The sequence below is a fragment of the Pelodiscus sinensis genome, chromosome 21 (genome assembly GCF_049634645.1).
Source record: "Pelodiscus sinensis isolate JC-2024 chromosome 21, ASM4963464v1, whole genome shotgun sequence".
Lineage (NCBI taxonomy): Eukaryota > Metazoa > Chordata > Testudines > Trionychidae > Pelodiscus > Pelodiscus sinensis.
In genome coordinates, this window is record NC_134731.1 from 33,615 (window position 1) to 40,844 (window position 7,230).

The window sequence follows — 7,230 nt, forward strand, 5'->3', positions numbered from 1 at the left end:
AGGTAGAGGGGTGGACTGGCCCAGTGGGCCGTTGTGACAGGCTGGCTGAAGCCTGCACTACGGGTGGCACGGCCCTATCTGATCCGCCAGCTGGCGGAGGAGCAGAGCACTGCCGGGGGGGGGGGGGGGCGAAGTGAAGCAATTTTTGCCACCGGGGTGCCTGCATTAGCTCTGGTGTGAGGAGGCAGGGCGCAAGCCAGAGGGTGGGACGCCAGCAGACACCAGGACGCTGATGTGACCTGGCCCCGCCGATTTTAAAGGGCTGCGGCAGCTCGGCTCTGGCCACGTGTCTCCGGGAGCTGGCTGCGGTGCGTGGCACAGCCAGGCCCCGCCCTGCCCCGCCGGCTCCAGTCCTGCCACATCCCCAGCCCCCCCGTTGGCGAGAGATCGCTCCCTGCCAGCCGCCCAGCTCACTGCGCCAGCCCTGCGCCCCTTCGTCTCCGCGCTGCCTGTTTCTCACGCCGCCCCTATCATAGAATCATAGGACTGGAAGGGACCTCGAGAGGTCATCGAGTCCAGCCCCCCGCCCTCAAGGCAGGACCAAGCTCCGTCTACACCATCCCTGACAGATGTCTATCTAACCTGTTCTTAAATATCTCTAGAGAGGGAGATTCCACTACCTCCCTTGGCAATTTATTCCAATATTTGACCACCCTGACAGTTAGGAATTTTTTCCTAATGTCCAATCTAAACCTCCCCTGCTGTACTTTAAGCCCATTACTCCTTGTCCTGTCCTCAGAAACCAAGAGGAACAAATTTTCTCCTTCCTCCTTGTGACACCCTTTTAGATATTTGAAAACCGCTGTCCCCCCTTAATCTTCTTTTTTCCAAACTAAACAAGCCCAGTTCATGAAGCCTGGCTTCATAGGTCATGTTCTCTAAACCTTTAATCATTCTTGTTGCTCTTCTCTGTACCCTTTCCAATTTCTCCACATCTTTCTTGAAATGTGGCGCCCAGAACTGGACACAGTACTCCAGCTGAGGCCTAACTAGTGCAGAGTAGAGCGGCAGAATGACTTCACGAGTTTTGCTTACAACACACCTGTTGATACAACCTAGAATCATATTTGCTTTTTTTGCAACAGCATCACACTGTTGACTCATATTCAACTTGTGGTCCACTATGACCCCTAGATCCCTTTCCGCCATGCTCCTTCCTAGATAGTCGCTTCCCATCTTGTATGTATGGAACTGATTGTTCCTTCCTAAGTGGAGCACTTTGCATTTCTCTTTATTAAACTTCATCCTGTTTACCTCTGACCATTTCTCTAACTTGCTAAGGTCATTTTGAATTATGTCCCTATCCTCCAAAGAAGTTGCAACCCCACCCAGTTTCGTATCATCTGCAAACTGAATAAGCGTACTCTCTATCCCAATATCTACATCATTGATGAAGATATTGAACAGTACGGGTCCCAAAACAGACCCTTGAGGAACTCCAGTTGTTATCCCTTTCCAGCAGGATTTAGCACCGTTAACAACAACTCTCTGACTACGGTTATCCAGCCAATTATGCACCCACCTTATCGTGGCCCTATCTAAGTTATATTTGCCTAGTTTATCAATAAGAATATCATGCGAGACCGTATCAAATGCCTTACTAAAGTCTAGGTATATGACATCCACCGCTTCTCCCTTATCCACAAGGCTCGTTATCTTATCAAAGAAAGCTATCAGATTAGTTTGGCATGACTTGTTCTTCACAAACCCATGCTGGCTATTCCCTATCACTTTATTACCTTCCAAGTGTTTGCATATGATTTCCTTAATTACCTGCTCCCACCGGTAATTACCCTGATCCCCTGCACCCCGGATCCCCTGCTCTCCCTCTTCCCTGCAACTCTCTGGCTCTGCACCACCCTTGCACCCCGCACCCTGCTCCCCCTGATCCCTGCCCCCCCAGCTCTGTGCAGCCCGTTCCCTGCACTGCCCCTAGCCCCCAATCCCTCTGCCCCTCTTGTTCCCTGCGTCCCATTCTCCGTGCCATCACCACACCCCGCACTCGTCTCCCCCCATCCCTGCATCCCTCTGTGCCTTACCCGTGCCACCCTGTACACCCTCACTGTTCCCTGCACCCCTCTGGCTCTGTGCTGTCCCTGCACTCTGCTCCCGCTGTGGGTCAGGAGTGAGGGGTGCTTGTCCATAGGGAGGGGCTGGACAGGGCAGGGAAAAGGCTGCTGTGACCCAGCAGCAAGTGAAAGGGGGAATTCACTTAAAGCGCCTTTGCCTTTATGGAAAAAAAAAAACGAATGAAAATGCTATTTGCTATTTATAGGGCTAAAATGCTGGGACAAAAATGAAAACAAACAAACAAACAAAAAACCATTGCAAAATGCAAACGTGTAAAAGACAACAAAAAAGGGGGGGGGCGGCCAAAAATGTTTTGTTTGGGGCAGCAAAAAAACCTAGAACTGGCTCTGGGGGAGGGGAAGGGGCTGGGCTGAGCTGTGGGGAGGGGAGAGGAGAGGAGGGGAAAAATATGGGGAAGGGGCTTGTGCTGAGGGCAGGGGAGGGGAGGAGGTCAGGAGAAGAAAAAGAAAGGGGAAGGCACCAAGGGACAGGGGTGCAGGAGAGACAAATCCCAGGGGGCCAAGTGCAGACAGTGAGGTAAAGGGCAGGAGGGGAGGTGTCAGCGGGAGGGGGAACAGGGTGATGATGGGAGAGGAAAGGGTAAGGGCACTGGGGGCTAGAGGGGGGAGGGGAAGGTGCTGGGAGAAGGCTTGAAAGAAAGGGTGGGCATGAGGAAGGCGGGGATGGAGCAAGGAATGTGTGAGGGCACAGGGGCATGAGGGGAATGGGGGCAGAGGGTGGTGAGGGGATGGGTATCAGGGAAAAAGAGGGCAAAGGGGACAGAGGCAGTGAGGGAAGGAGGAGGCACCAGGAGGGTGCAGGTGCCAGGGGATTCTGGAGGTGAAGCAGAAGGGCAGACACCTGCAGGGGAGGGACCAGCACCAGAGGAGAGAGGCAGGGAGGTGTTAGGGGAGGGGATGAGGAGGGGTAACTCACATGAGTAGAGTGGGGCTACTGGAGGAGTGGGCACAGGGAGGAGAGAAGGGCTGGTGGAGGGGGGCAGGTCTCAGGAAGGCTGAGGGCAGTGAGAAGAGCTGGAGTCAGGACAGCAGAGGAGGGTAAGGGGTTGGGGGGCAGCAGGCACCAGGGGAGCTGATGGAGCAAGGGGAGGAGACATGGCAGCAGAGGGAAAAGGTAGAGGTTTATAAGATATTATTATCTTCTTATCCCCCAGTCAGGCAGCCCAGCGCTACTCCAAACCAAATCCCCCTCCCCAAGAGCCAGGCACCCCCAGCGCCCCCCAAACTAAATCCCCCTCTTGAAGAGCTAGGCACCCCTAGCACCTCCCCAACCAAATTCCCCTCTCCCAGAGCCAGGTACCCCACAGCATCTCCCTCCCCCCCAAATCATGCTCCCACAGAGCCAGGCACTGGAGGAACCGGAGGGGTACATTAATCTTATTTTTAAAATGCCTGCTCCTGCTGCCAGCAACTCGCAGTGTGTACAGGGAGGCAGCATGTGACCCAGCTCCCGGCTCTCTGCTCTAAGCATCAGGTGCGCCCGTCAGGCGTGCGCTCTACTCCCAACCCAGCCCAGCCCGGCGCCCCCAGCCAAATGACTCTGTTTGTGGCAAAGTAATTGTATTTATAGCAGAGTATTATTAATGACAAATTTACAACCTCTTGCTCCACTATACCAAGCCTCCCACCACTCTGATGCCAGCAAACACCCTACAACATAAAGACCTAAAGGGAAGCAACATTAATATGAAGCAAGATGTTGCCTAGAGCAATGTTTCTCAACCTTTTTTTATAAAGTACAGGCAGTCCCCGGGTTACGTACAAGATAGGGACTGTAGGTTTGTTCTTAAGTTGAATCTGTATGTAAGTCGGAACTGGCATCCAGATTCAGCCGCTGCAGGCCAGGGAGAAGGGGAGCAAAGCAGAGCAAAGCCGCGTCTGGGCTGTCCGCTGCCCGCGTGTTCCGCGGCTTTGCTCCCCGTCCCCCTGGTCTGCAGACCAGGGAGACGGGGAGCAAAGCAGAGCAAAGCCGCGGAGCACGCGGGCAGCGGACAACCCAGACGTGTCTGGGCTGTCTGCTGCCCACGTGTTCCGCCGCTTTGCTCCCCGTCCCCCTGGTCCACAGACCAGGGAGACGGGGAGCAAAGCAGAGCAAAGCCGCGGAGCACGCGAGCAGCGGACAGCCCAGACGTGTCTGGGCTGTCCGCTGCCCACGTGTTCCGCCGCTTTGCTCCCCGTCCCCCTGGTCCACAGACCAGGGAAACGGGGAGCAAAGCAGAGCAAAGCCGCGGAGCACGCGGGCAGCCCAGACGCATCTGGGCTGTCCGCTGCCCGCGTGTTCCGCCGCTTTGCTCCCCGTCCCCCTGGTCTGCAGACCAGGGAGACGGGGAGCAAAGCAGAGCAAAGCCGCGGAGCACGCGGGCAGCGGACAGCCCAGACGTGTCTGGGCTGTCCGCTGCCCGCGTGCTCCGCCGCTTTGCTTCCTCTCCCTGGTCTGCTGGATACCAGGGAGACGGGCCCCGTTCGTAACTGCGGATCTGACATAAGTCGGATCTGCATAACTCGGGGACTGCCTGTACTCCTTTTTTTTTAAAAAAAATTATAAGTACCCCCAGGACTTACAGTTTTCAGACACACAAGAATTTTTTCTACCATTGCAAAACATTTATAGAGACTTAGAATCCTAGAATACTAGGAGTGGAAGGGACCTTGAGAGGCCATTAAGTCCAGTCCCCTGCCCTCATGGCAGGACCCAGTACTGTCTACACCATCCCTGATAGGCATTTATTTAACCTACTCTTAAATATCTCCAGAGATGGAGATTCCACAATTTATTCCAGTGTTTAACCACCCTGACAGTTGGGAACTTTTTCCTAATGTCCAATCTAAACCTCCCTGGCTGCAGTTTAAGCCCATTGCTTCTTGTTCTGTCCTCGGAGGCCAGGAAGAACAAGTTATCTTCCTCCTCTTTGTGACACCCTTTTAGATACTTGAAAACTGCTATCATGTCCCATCTCAATGTTCTCTTTTCCAAACTAAACAAGCCCAATTCTTTCAGTCTTCCCTCAGAGCTCATGTTCTCTAGACCTTTAATCATTCTTGTTGCTCTTCTCTGGACCTTCCCCAATTTCTCCACATCTTTCTTGAAATGTGGTGCCCAGAACTGGACACAATACTCTAAGGCTATGTCTACACTGCAGGCTTTTTGCGCAAGAACTTGCAGGGCGTCTACACTGCACACACATTCTTGCACAAGTAAATTTACAGTAAAGCGTCAGAAAACAGGGCTTCTTGCACAAGAGTTATTCCTCTCCCCATGAGGAATGAACTCTCTTGCGCAAGAGCTCTTCCACAAGAAGACAGTGTAGACAGGAAATAGGGGTTTCTTGCACAAGAAAGCCCTATGGCTAAAATTGCTATCAGAGCTTTCTTGTGCAAGAGAGCATCCACACTGCCACGGACGCTCTTGCGCAAAAGCACATCTCTTCCACAAAAGCACATGGCAGTGTGGACGCACTCTTGTGGAAGACCTTTTGCACAAGAACTCTTGTGTAAAACAGTTCTTGCTCAAGAAGCCTGCAGTGTAGAAGTAGCCCAACTGAGGCCTAATCAGCACAGCGTAGAGCGGAAGAATGACTTCTCCTGTCTTGCTCACAAAACACCTGTTAATGCAGCCCAGAATCATGTTTACATTTTTTGCAACAGTGTCACACTGTTGACCCATATTTAGCTTGTGGTCCATTATAACCCCTAGATCCCTTTCTGCCGTACTCCTTCCTAGACAGTCGCTTCCCATTCTGTAAACTGATTGTACCTTCCTAAGTGGAACACTTTGCATTTGTCCTTATTAAATTTCAGCCTGTTGACCTCAGACCATTTCTCCTATCCTAGCCTCCAAAGCAGTTGCAATCCCTCCCAGCTTGGTATCATCTGCAAACTCTATGCCGATATCTACATTGTTGATGAAGATATTGAACAGAACCGGTTCCAAAACAGACCCCTATAGAACCCCACTTCTTATACCTTTCCAGCAGGATTGTGAACCATTAATAACTACGCTCTGGGAACGGATATCCAGTCAGTTATGCACCCACCTTATAGCAGCCCCATCTAAGTTGTATTTGCCTAGTTTATTGATAAGATCATGCGATAGCATATCAAATGCCTTACTAAAGTCTACGTATACCACATCCACCACTTCTCCGTTATCCATAAGACTCGTTATCCTATCAAAGAAATCTATCAGATTGGTTTGACATGATTTGTTCTTTACAAATCCATGCTGGCTGTTCCCTATCACCTTATTATCTTCCAAGTGTTTGCAGATTAATTCCTTAATTACTTGCTCCATTTATCTTTCCTGGCACAGAAGTTAAACTGACTGGTCTGTAGTTTTCTGGGTTGTTTTTATTTCCCTTTTTATAGATGGGCACTATATTTGCTCTTTTCCAATCTTCTGGAATCTCTCCCATCTTCCATGATATTTCAAAGATGATAGCTAAAGGCTCAGATACCTCCTCTATCAGTTCCTTCTAGGATGCATTTCATCAGGCCCTGGTGACTTGCAGACATCTAACTTTTCTAAGTGATTTTCAACTTTTCTTTTTTTATTTAAACAATTTCATTGTAGCCGGGCGGGCAATGAAATGTTTGGGTGTAAAAAGTACAAAAGTAATAAAGCGCTGTAAAACTTAATAGCAAAAATTCAGTTTTCTCCATGTTTCAGTGGTATTGATGTACCCCCTCCCAGACTTCTCTCGAGTACCCTAAAGGGGACTCGTACCACTGCTTGTCAGCTGGCCAAAAGGACCCGGGGTGGGGCTATGGCAAAGCAGAGAAAGTGCAACTGCAATAGGAAAAGTCATAATCCACCAAGGAGAAAACCTGACTCCCCTGGGAAATCAAACCAGCTCCAGATTGCCTGGGCTTCCCAGAAATTTGGGGTTGGCACAGGAATTCTCCCCCTCCCTGGCCTGTTCATTGTCTGGCAGTCTCCAGAGAAGATCAAACCAGACCAGAGAGGCCGTTTGTCTCCTTTGCCTTGTAGTAGTCCTGTCAGAGTTCCTTGATAGTGGCTCTGCATTGTACGGTGTCTAACTCATGCCCCTTGGCACACAGGGCTTGAGAAATGCAACCATTCGTGTCCCAGTTCTTTTGGGTCACTTGCAGCTCCAAATTAACTGAATCTTTGCTCCACACA